This window comes from Bufo bufo, chromosome 4 (genome assembly GCF_905171765.1).
Source record: "Bufo bufo chromosome 4, aBufBuf1.1, whole genome shotgun sequence".
In the NCBI taxonomy this organism is placed as follows: domain Eukaryota; kingdom Metazoa; phylum Chordata; class Amphibia; order Anura; family Bufonidae; genus Bufo; species Bufo bufo.
Window position 1 is genome coordinate 316,617,212 of NC_053392.1, and position 12,222 is coordinate 316,629,433.

The following is a 12,222-nucleotide window of genomic DNA, read 5'->3' on the forward strand; positions in this document are numbered from 1 at the left end:
AACATTCTACAAGCAATATTTGCTATGAATATTGAATAAAATATCTCTTTCTGATGGAAGATACATGCTTTGCAGAAATTGACCTGTAGTATGGATTTTAATCAGCAGCATATCAACTTATTCTGTGGATTTCCATGATGGATGTCACCCTTTGCAATGCAGAAGGTAAAATTTGCTGCAAATTTTGAATAATTTTTGTGGCAAAGTCAGAAGTGGATTCAAATGAAATAGAAATTATAAAGGAAGGACTTATACTGAAACCATCCTAAGGGCTTATTCACATGGGCAGGTAATGGGCAGTGTGGTCAATATCCATGTGGCAAAATCACATGCATTTTATAAATTGCTGCAGTTTTGTGATGCCGTTCTCAGATGTGCACCTTGTACAGGTGTAACACATTCACACAACGGCCCACATTCACACAAGGAGAAAAGAAAAAAGCACCAACTGACCGGCACTGCTGGACTAGGTCACTGCCGGAAGTGGAGTGTAAAACAAACAAGTAGTCTAGGTAATTATTCGGTGGTGCTCAGAAATGGTAAAAGTCAAATGTATGATGGCAATATAGATTCAAAGAATGCGGCATTCACCATTAAAATTCTTCTCTTCATTTTATATTTCAAATCCAAGCCAGTAACAGGACGTGGTATAGGCAAACAGGCAACAGCCATTTCCATAGCTATATGCTTCCTGAAGCTTCTCTAATGAAACAGGTGCACCTCTACCTATATACCTCTGCACACCCTCGTCATTAGAGACTGCCCTCCCAAGTGATGATTGCAGTGCAATCTACATTTTCTCATATTATGTGTATTCTGTAAAAACACACTTATATCTACCTTATTGTTAAAACTTAAAGCCTCTGCAGCACTTAATCAATGTAGCTTCTCTGCTGTGCTGTTCTTTTTCACGATTTCCACCTACAGACAATGGCCATGTTTTTAGTAAACAAGCAAACTGCAGTACCGTCAGGTCTACATTATGCACTTCTCTGACTTGTTAACTTGTTAGTCATAATTCGGACTTTTCTTACTGGTCTCTAAGGTAGCACAAATTTTCTATGCTTAGAATCTGTCAAAAAAGTGGTGCAGATTTTGGTGCAATTTGAGCTGGTACATCTTTTTTCCGATTTGCTCGACAAGTGGTGGGTTTAGCTGAAAAGGGGGCATTTTGCACCAAAATTGCACCACAGTTCTGGCATGAAATTCTGTCTCAAAGTAAGCCAGCCAATAGACAGATGGTCTAAGTTTATGCCATCTACGGGCTTGATAAATCTGCCTCTATGTATTTCACCTGTACAAACCACGAGTCCAAAAACCACACTGCAAAACCACAGCAAATCATTGATCTCCCCAATAAAGTAACAGAAACTTCTAGTCCAATGTTGGATCATTTAGTTGAGAAAAGTCCAAAGGGTTCCCAGCTTTGTGAGACCACATTTGTTGAAATACATTGATAATACGTTGAACAGCAAATACAGGTTCATGTAAAGTTGATAAAGAAGTCAACAAAGTGATTTTTCCAACATGAAGAAAAAATATATGAAATAGGGATAACTAAAGAAGTTGAGTATTCCTTAAGTATAACTTTCTGTATAACTTTTATGACAGTCTGTAAATGCCACGTACTAAAACAATTTGAGTCTTCACTTAGCTGTACGGTACACTTTGTGCTGCTCACTGACTTGCTATTGACATTTACTTTTCATAAAATGCTGACAGAGTGTGTATTTTAGTTTAATCGTTAATGATGCTATGTAATTTAGAGGAAAAGCTTAGCCGCAGCTCCTCTGAAATATTACGTGTGTTTTTTTAAATTATAGAGAATGTACACACGAGGGATGTAAGAAAATATTTCATTTTTATAAGGATAGAGAAGACCATTTTGTCTATGACCATTTCTCTTTGGTTTCTTGCCTTTGTGACAGTGATTTTAACATGGTTGTTATACTGCAGAATGAACTCTAAATTCCTATGAATTTTTTGCTACAAAATTGAAGTTGTGAAATCATAGCATTTTCCCAACTAATAATGATTATGGTTAATATGGTTCCAATATGCTGAATTGTCCAGCTTCATTAGAGGCCTCTCATCCATCCCCCTTTGTGGGGATATGTTTTCAAACAATTTCCCCTATTCACTACCCTTTGGCAAGTTAGACCTTCGCTGACCATGACTTATGCAAGAGCTTTCAGTGGGAGAACTACAGATCACTACAGTACCCAGAAAGATTATTGAAATTAGGGTTAATTAGTTTAGAAAAAACACAGTTGAAGAGAGATCGATTAACTATGCGTAACTGCATCAAAGCTCAGTACAGAGATCTCTCACATGCTCCATATATCCCCAGGACTGTGATGGTGACAAGGGGCTATACTCTACATCTAGAAGAAAGAAGGTTTCTACACAAACATAAAAGAGGATTCTTTACTGTAAGAGCAGTGTGACTATGGAACTCTCTGCTAGAGGAGGATGTGGCTGTGGACGCCTGGATGTATTCCTGGAGTGTAATAATATTACAGGTTATGGTAATTAGAATTATGGAGATGGGTTCTTGATCACCGTTGTTATTCTGATGACCAGATTTGAAGTCAGGAAGACACTTTTCTCCTTAGATGAAGAAAATTGGCTTCTATCTCATGGAACTTTTTTGCCTTCCTCTGAATCCTCAGAATTTTGCAGGATAATAGACTAAAATAGATAGACGTATGCCTTTTTTCAATCCTGTAAGCTTATGTTGCCTGGAAAAAGGCTCTGGTTCTCTGGTCAGTCATTTTAGCCATGATGTAAAAAGGTGCTACAATCTCCTGTCCAAGTGGTATAGGACTCCTTTGATGCTACATGGGATATTTTTTAGTGCCCTGCAAGCTGCTGGAAAAGTAAAAAGGCCGAGGGTACTCCAACCTTTTTGGTCTTCTCTGAACAGTCTATAATAGTAAGGTACAGTTTCAAGAAAAAGTATGTGAACCCTTTGGAATGATATGGATTTCTGCACAAATTGGTCATAAAATGCGATCTGATCTTCATCTAAGTCACAACAATAGACAATCACAGTCTGCTTAAACTAATAACACACAAAGAATTAAATGTTACTATGTTTTTATTGAACACACCATGTAAACATTCACAGTGCAGGTGGAAAAAGTATGTGAACCCTTGGATTTTATAACTGGTTGAACCTCCTTTGGCAGCAATAACTTCAACCAAACGTTTCCTGTAGTTTCAAATCAGACGTGCACAACGGTCAGGAGTAATTCTTGACCATTCCTCTTTATAGAACGGTTTCAGTTCAGCAATATTCTTGGGATGTCTGGTGTGAATTGCTTTCTTGAGGTCATGCCACAACATCTCAATCGGGTTGAGGTCAGGACTCCAGAAGGCATATTTTCTTCTGTTTAAGCCATTCTGTTGTTGATTTACTTCTATGCTTTGGGTCGTTGTCCTGTTGCAACACTCATCTTCTGTTGCGCTTCAGCTGGTGGACAGATGGCCTTAAGTTCTCCTGCAAAATATCTTGATAAATTTGGGAATTAATTTTTCCTTCGATGATAGCAATCCGTCCAGGCCCTGACGCAGCAAAACAGCCCCAAACCATGATGCCCCCACCACCATACTTCACAGTTGGGATGAGGTTTTGATGTTGGTGTGCTGTGCCTCTTTTTCTCCACACATAGTGTTGTATGTTTCTTCCAAACAACTAAACTTTGGTTTCATCTGTCCACAGAATATTTTGCCAGTACTGCTGTGGAACATCCAGGTGCTCTTGTGCAAACTGTAAACGTGCAGCAATGTTTTTTTTTGGACAGCAGTGGCTTCCTCTGTGGTATCCTCCCATGAAATCCATTTTTGTTTAGTGTCTTACGTATCGTAGATTCGCTAAAAGCGATGTTAGCATATGCCAGAGACTTTTGTAAGTCTTTAGCTGACACTCTAGGATTCTTCTTCACCTCATTGAGCAGTCTGCGCTGTTCTCTTGCAGTCATCTTTACAGGATGGCCACTCCTAGGGAGAGTAGCAGCAGTTCTGAACTTTCTCCATTTATAGACAATTTGTCTTACTGTGGACTGATGAACAGCAAGGCTTTTGGAGATACTTTTATAACCCTTTCCAGCTTTATGCAAGTCAACAATTCTTAATCGTAGGTCTTCTGAGAGCTCTTTTGTGCGAGGCATCATTCACATCAGGCAATGCTTCTTGTGAAAAGCAAACCCAGAACTGGTGTGTGTTTTTTATAGGGCAGGGCAGCTGTAACCAACACCTCCAATCTGATCTCATTGATTGGACTCCAGTTGGATGACGCATCACTCCAATTAGCTCTTGGAAATGTCATTAGTCTAGGGGTTCACATACTTTTTCCACCTGCACTGTGAATATTTACATGGTGTGTTCAATACAAACATGGTAACATTTAATTCTTTGTGTGTTATTAGTTTAAGCAGACTGTGATTGTCTATTGTTGTGACTTAGATGAAGATCAGATCACATTTTATGACCAAATTGTGCAGAAATCCATATCATTCCAAAGGGTTCACATACTTTTTCTTGCAACTGTATGTGTGGAGAGGATACAGTGTTCTCCTGCCATGGTCCATACTCCCTGATTCTGTATTCATGGCAAAGAAAGACCACTACAATTTTTTATCTTGGCACACTGCTAAGTCATCATCTGTCCTCTTGTAACGGTCGCGTACACACACACACAGGGGGGAGGGAAGTGACCACTGCGCTCCACCCTTACCCCTGGCCCTGCCTACTTGCCTCGCGAGTTCTAATGACAGGGGACAACTGGACGGCAATCCCTAACTTGGAGTAAGTGCAGGGATGACAGACAGACAAACAACAGGACGTGAACGGACCGAGTCAATACCAGGAAAGCTGCAAAGTACAAATGGAGCAAGCAGAGAATTGTCAGGATAAGCCGGGGTCATAAATACCAGGAGAGCAGAGAAGTACAAGAGGAGTCCTAAGAGAGTAGTCAGGTGGGAGCCGAGGTCACAATACCAGGACGGATGCGCAGTACAGGAGGATCAGGCAAAAGGATGGTCAAGGAACAGGATCAGGTAAGTATTCAGCAGTCCAACAAATAGCCAGGAACCTAGAAATTAACAGGCAACCTGTAGCCAGCAGGCTGCCTGTATTTATAGTGGGGAGTGAGGGTCATGTGACGTGGCCAGCGTCACATGACCGACAGACCAACCAGTCGAGCACCGAGTGATCAGCTCGGCGCTCAAGGCAGACTTAGGAGCAAGGAGCCACCCAGCTAGTAAAGCCGCCCTGGGAATGAGGTCAAACACAGAACCTCATTCCAAAAGCTAAGCAACAGTTCTGCGGGCAATGGGGGACCGAGTGCACCTTCGGAACCCCGTGACAGTACCCCCCCTTTTACGAGGGGCCACCGGACCCAAGACTTCAGGCGATGGCTTTTCAGGGTGTTCTAAATGAAATTTACGAACAAGTCTAGGAGCATGAACCTCCCTGGCAGGTACCCAAGATCTCTCTTCAGGTCCATACCCCTTCCAGTGAATCAGGTACTGCAAGGAATTACGCACCTTCCTGACATCCACTATTTTAGACACCACATACTCGACAGCATCATTAACAAGAACTGGCGGAGGCGAGGCTTTTTATGGTACTACCGGTTCAAAATATTTTTTAAGCAGAGATTTATGGAACACATTATAAATGTGGAATGACTCAGGCAGCTCCAACCTAAAAGATACCGGGTTAATCACTTCCGTGATCTTATATGGTCCAATAAAACAAGGAGCAAATTTTTTAGAAGTTACCTTGAGAGATAGATTCTTGGAGGACAACCATACTTTATCCCCAACCTGAAAGTTTACCCCCCTTGAACGTCTCCTATCGGCCTTGAGTTTTTGAGAACATTGAGCCTTTTCTAGGTTTGATTGAACCCGGGCCCAAACTGTGCACAGTTCGGAGGAGAGTTTATCAGCTTCAGGGTTAGAGGAGGAGACGGACGACCAAGATAGAAAACGGGGATGAAAACCATGGTTACAAAAGAAAGGGGAGACCCCAGCAGAAGAATTGACACGGTTATTCAGAGCAAATTCAGCCAACGGAAGGAATTTGACCCATAATTGCTGGTCATCAGCAACATACAACCTCAGGAATTGTTCCACAGACTGATTAAGGCGTTCAGTCTGCCCATTACTCTCAGGATGGTAGGCGGAAGAAAAAGACAACAAAATTTTACATCTTTGACAGAAGGCCCTCCAGAATTTGGACACAAACTGCACACCCCTGTCCGAAACAATATTTTCCGGGATACCATGCAATCGAACAATTTCTTTCACAAAAATAGACGCCAGGGTTTTGGCATTCGGGAGTTTAGACAGGGGAATGAAATGGACCATCTTGCTAAACCTATCCACCACTACCCACACTACAGTCTTTCCCTCCGCCAGCGGTAGGTCAGTTATAAAGTCCATCGAGATATGGGACCAGGGTCTACTGGGAATGGGTAGGGGTCGTAGGTTACCAGCAGGGCGAGTCCTAGGTGTCTTGGACCTGGCACAAACCTCACAGGCTGACACATAGGACTTGACATCCCTAGTTAGAGTGGGCCACCAATAAGATCTAGAAACCAGATCCTTAGTGCCCTCAACACCCGGATGTCCACAAAAGGCAGAATCGTGACACTCACCCAACAGCTGGAGACGAAATTGTACGGGAACAAACAACTTATCTGTTGGGGTGGATACCGGTGCCAGATGTTGTTCCGACCTAATGCGAGCCGAGATATCCTTGGTAAGAGCTGCTAAGAAGATTTTTGCTGGTAGGATGGATTCAGGTGGTACCTCAGTAGGTTGAAAAGCCTGGAAGCTCCGAGATAATGCGTCCACCTTCACATTTTTACTTCCCGGCCTGAACGTGATGGAAAAATCTAAACGAGTAAAAAACAGAGCCCATCTGGCTTGACGGGGATTCAGCCTCTTAGCAGACTCGAGAAACATAAGGTTTTTATGGTCAGTGACAACAGTTACACAATGCCTTGCCCCCTCCAGAAAATGCCTCCACTCCTCAAATGCCCATTTAATGGCCAGCAGCTCCCTATTCCCTATGTCGTAGTTTCTCTCCGTGGGAGAGAATTTCCTGGAGAAGAAGGCACATGGTCTCAGATTAGTGAGGCTGGCAGGACCTTGTGAAAGGACTGCTCCTGCGCCGTCCTCGGACGCATCCACCTCCACAATAAAAGGTCTCTCCTGATCAGGCTGGATCAGAATGGGAGCGCTACTGAATGCCTTTTTTAATTTTTCAAATGAAGAAATGGCCTCAGTAGACAAATTCTCCAAATCCGCCCCTTTCTTAGTAAGGTCGGTCAACGGTTTAGCAATTACGGAAAAATTCATAATAAATTTACGATCGTAATTGCCGAAACCTAAGAACCGTTGTAAGGCCTTTAAGGATGAAGGTCTTACCCATTCCTTAATTGCTAGTACCTTACCAGGATCCATCTTGAAGGCGTGAGGAGTCAGAACATGCCCTAGAAACAGAATCTCCTGCACACCAAAGACACATTTCTCTTGTTTAGCGGATAGCTGATTCTCCCTCAACACCTCTAATACTTGTCTAACATGAGACACATGGGATTCGAAGTCAGGAGAGAATATCAAAATGTCGTCAAGATAGACAATAACAAATTTACCTAAGAACTCCCTAAGAATGTCATTCATGAAGTTTTGGAACAGAGCTGGGGCATTGCTGAGTCCAAAAGGCATCACCTGATATTCAAAGTGTCCTACCGGAGTATTGAACGCCGTCTTCCATTCGTCTCCCTCCTTGATTCGGATTAGATTGTATGCCCCTTTCAGGTCAATTTTGGAAAACCAGGTTGCCCCCAGGACCTGGTTAAATAAATCCGGAATCAATGGGAGGGAGTATCTATTCTGGACAGTGATTTTATTTAATCTCCGGTAATCGATACATGGCCTAAGACCACCATCTTTTTTCTTAACGAAGAAAAACCCCGCCCCCATAGGAGAGACAGAAGGTCTAATATGCCCTTTACCAAGGCTCTCCTTAATATAATCTTCCATGGCCTTGCGTTCGGGCATAGAAAGATTATAAATTCGTCCTTTAGGAAACTTGGCCCCCTCTACTAGCTCTATGGTACAATCATAAGGTCTATGAGGGGGTAGAACCTCCGGGGTTGGTGATGAGAATACATCAGAATATTCTCTAACAACAGAGGGTAAAGTATCAGACTTTACTGAGACCCCAGCCTGTACCACGGACAAGCACGAGTCACACTTAGGCCCCCATCTCACCAACTCCCCATTGGACCAATCTATAGTGGGGTTATGTAGTCGGAGCCAAGGCAACCCTAGTACCACCTCAGCAGGTAGGTTCTCCAGGACTAGAAGCGAACATCTCTCTGAGTGGCACACACCCACGGTTAGAGAAATCTCCGAGGTACATAAGCTCACCGTACCACCAATAAGAGGAGTAGCATCAATAGCCATGACATGGATAGGAGTTGGTAAGGAAAACATAGGAATACCCAATCTAACAGCATACTCAGAGTCAATAAAGCTAGCCGCTGAGCCAGAATCAATAAAGGCCTTACCCGGCCATTTATCTACTCCCAGAGAAATCGTAATGGGTACCGAAAGCTTACATTTAGAAAATTCAGGGTGTACCTGGTCTTTAGGTTGCCTTGCCTTAGGAGACTTGACAGAGAGGACCTTCTTAGGACACTGGTTGATCCAATGGTCAGAATCTCCACAGTAAAAGCATTCTCCACGTCTGCGGCGAAGATTCCCTCGGGTCATGCCAACCTGCATGGGTTCCTCGGTGGAGACCTCAGCATTGTCTCTGGGATAGGCCTCTGGCTGGACCACCATCTGGGAAGAGAACTGTTGTTCCTGTCGTCTCTCTCTAACCCGTCGGTCAAGTCGGACAACAAGGGTCATCATCTCCTCTAAGGTCTCTGGAAGTTGATAACTGACCAGAAGATCCTTTAATTTATCAGACAGACCTGACCTGAACTGACTCTTCAGGGCTGGTTCGTTCCATCCTGAGGGGACACACCACCTTCTGAATTGGGTGCAATAATCCTCCGCTGGTAAATTGCCCTGAACCAGTGCCTTTAGAGCCGTCTCGGCTACTAGAGCCCTGTCTGGTTCATCATAGAGGGTACCTAGGGCCTGAAAGAACCCCTCCACAGAATATAAACAACTGGCGCCAGCAGGTAAAGAGAACGCCCAGTCCTGGGGATCACCCTGTAATCGGGAAATGATAATGCCCACGCGTTGACTCTCGGGGCCAGAGGACACGGGGCGCAAACGGAAGTAAAGTTTGCAACTCTCCTTAAAAGAGAGAAACTTCTTCCGGTCTCCAGAAAAGGTTTCTGGGAGCTTAATCTGGGGCTTAAATGCGGACAAGAGGCCTGAGGAGTGGAAGAGCCTTGCCCTAACTCAAAAGAGCTGAGTTTTTCCCCTAACTCCTGCACCATCTGCGTCAGATTAGAGACATAGTCAGTCAGGGTCACCAGAGGATTCATAATACAGTGGTTATTGGGCCTGTTAATCTGTAACGGTCGCATACACACACACACAGGGGGGAGGGAAGTGACCACTGCGCTCCACCCTTACCCCTGGCCCTGCCTACTTGCCTCGCGAGTCCTAATGACAGGGGACAACTGGACGGCAATCCCTAACTTGGAGTAAGTGCAGGGATGACAGACAGACAAACAACAGGACGTGAACGGACCGAGTCAATACCAGGAAAGCTGCAAAGTACAAATGGAGCAAGCAGAGCATTGTCAGGAGAAGCCGGGGTCATAAATACCAGGAGAGCAGAGAAGTACAAGAGGAGTCCTAAGAGAGTAGTCAGGTGGGAGCCGAGGTCACAATACCAGGACGGATGCGGAGTACAGGAGGATCAGGCAAAAGTATTCAGCAGTCCAACAAATAGCCAGGAACCTAGAAATTAACAGGCAACCTGTAGCCAGCAGGCTGCCTGTATTTATAGTGGGGAGTGAGGGTCATGTGACGTGGCCAGCGTCACATGACCGACAGACCAACCAGTCGAGCACCGAGTGATCAGCTCTGCGCTCAAGGCAGACTTAGGAGCAAGGAGCCACCCAGCTAGTAAAGCCGCCCTGGGAATGAGGTCAAACACAGAACCTCATTCCAAAAGCTAAGCAACAGTTCTGCAGGCAATGGGGGACCGAGTGCACCTTCGGAACCCCGTGACACCTCTAAAGCAGAATCACTACAAACTTTTTTTTGAAATTAGAACATGGTACCTTTAGTTTTAGTTAAAAGAGTTGTCTCAACTTGTTGATACTAAGACGAGATGAGACTAGACCCCAACCATCATTGCATGAGAGTTACAGCAACAGCGTAGCACAGCAAGTTACGTTGTTTCTGAGTTAGGGGAACAGCATAGCTTCCTCACTACACTGTTTCCGTTCACCCATGCACTACAGTAGGAGCTACTAAAACAGCGCAGAGCCAGCCTGTTTGCCTGCTGTACTGTTTCCCGGCCATCTAGGTCAGAGTGCAGTCTTATCTCACCTCAGTAACAGCAAGTTGAGACAACCCCTTTAATCTTGACTATATAGGTCAACAAGAAGTGTATGACCTTCCCCTTCTATTAGGAAAACCGTTGTATTTTTGTTTTTTGCGTCTCTGGTCTCCGCTTTCCATATAATTGTTAAAACAAACATTTAAAAATGATCATACTACAGACTTTTATGTTCTTACTATTCACTGGTTTAATATTATTTGACTCTTTTACATTTATGTTATATAAAACGTATACAAATATTTGATGTTATGACTTAATAAATGTGAATCAAACAGAAGTATTTAATAGCCACATCGCATGCAACAGCTGTAGAAAGTATTCATGTCACCATCTTAAAAAATGTCTTCATCGTAAGCCAAAGGCACACCACCAGTATCATCATAGTACTGTAAAGCATGGAGTGGGTGGTGGCATCATAAAGTAAATGCATTTCAAACCCACTGAAGTGTATAATAAGCCTATAGCTTGAGAAAAAAATATTTTCTAACAAGACAACAAAAATAAAAGCAACACTTTACATGAATGGCCTCTTTTCTCTTTATAGTCACAGTGCTGTGCACACCATTATCACTGGGAGGTGGGAATATGATGACAGCTCTGTTGTATTACTGGAGACTAGATAGGCAGGACTGCAGAAGTGACCGTCAGGGGGAAGAAATGTACGCATACGTCTATATAAAAATACAAATACTAAAAGTATAAATAAAAAGAAATTAAATACAAAAAGTATTTTCTTTTCTTCTGTTGGCGTCGCAGACCACCGTGTGAAGTGGGCTTGATTCACATTAAAATACAGTCAGTTCAACAAAGGGGTCGAGCTGCCTCTTTGGCAATATTCCCTGAGTATTAGTAAGGATGGGATACGTCGGTTTTCTAGTGCTGCCAAACATCGAGATTCCACCAGAGGATGGTCTTTATCACAAAACAACCCTTCTGTGGATATAAAGGTTAAGGCACATAGTGAAGATCCATCAATCTTCTGTATAAAATTAGATTTTATTATACTAACAAAAGTATAAAATCAATAGGCATTGAACAGCATAAAAGTTGTCCGTAGTTACAAGACCGCCCATGTGTGCAGTTCCCTCCACCACTTTCACTTTAGAAGTAGTAGTAGTCCTCTTTTTTCATAAGGACTATATATAGGAAACTCCTGTAGACTTTGTTCCCATTCACTACAGCTGCCATAATGCTATTACATTTTGTTGCAAGTCTTGAAGGGGTTGTCTAGTTGGATTTTACTATTGATGGCCTATCCTCAGGATAGCCCATCAATGTCTGATCAGCTCCTGTTGATCAGCTTTTTCAATGTATATCTGGTGCTGTAAGTCGGTGCCTGAACTGCACAGCTTTGTCCATTGTGTAGTGGATGAAGCTGGTTACTGCAGAGCTGCTCCCATTTAAGTGAAAGATAGCAGCACTGGAGTAACCAGCTCCATCCAGTACACAATGGACAAAGCTGTGCAGTTCAGGAACCAACTACCCCGGATATACCCTAAAATAGCTGATCAGCTGGAGTGCCGATCAGACATGCCTGAGGATAGGCCATCAATAGTAAAATCCTGGACAACCTGCTTAAGGATCCCCCATATTCAAAATGAGAAGCCCATTAGTGCCTCTAAGAAAGCGTTTGTTGAAATTCCATTCTTAAAGGGGCTGTCCCATAAA

General features: G+C 43.4%; 1 protein-coding gene across 1 annotated transcript in view; it reads left to right on the forward strand.

The window, feature by feature from the left end:
* Nucleotides 1–12,222, forward strand: part of KLHL32 (kelch like family member 32) — a 316,085-nt gene that overhangs the window by 248,969 nt on the left and 54,894 nt on the right. The gene's annotated exons all lie outside the window — the stretch shown is intronic.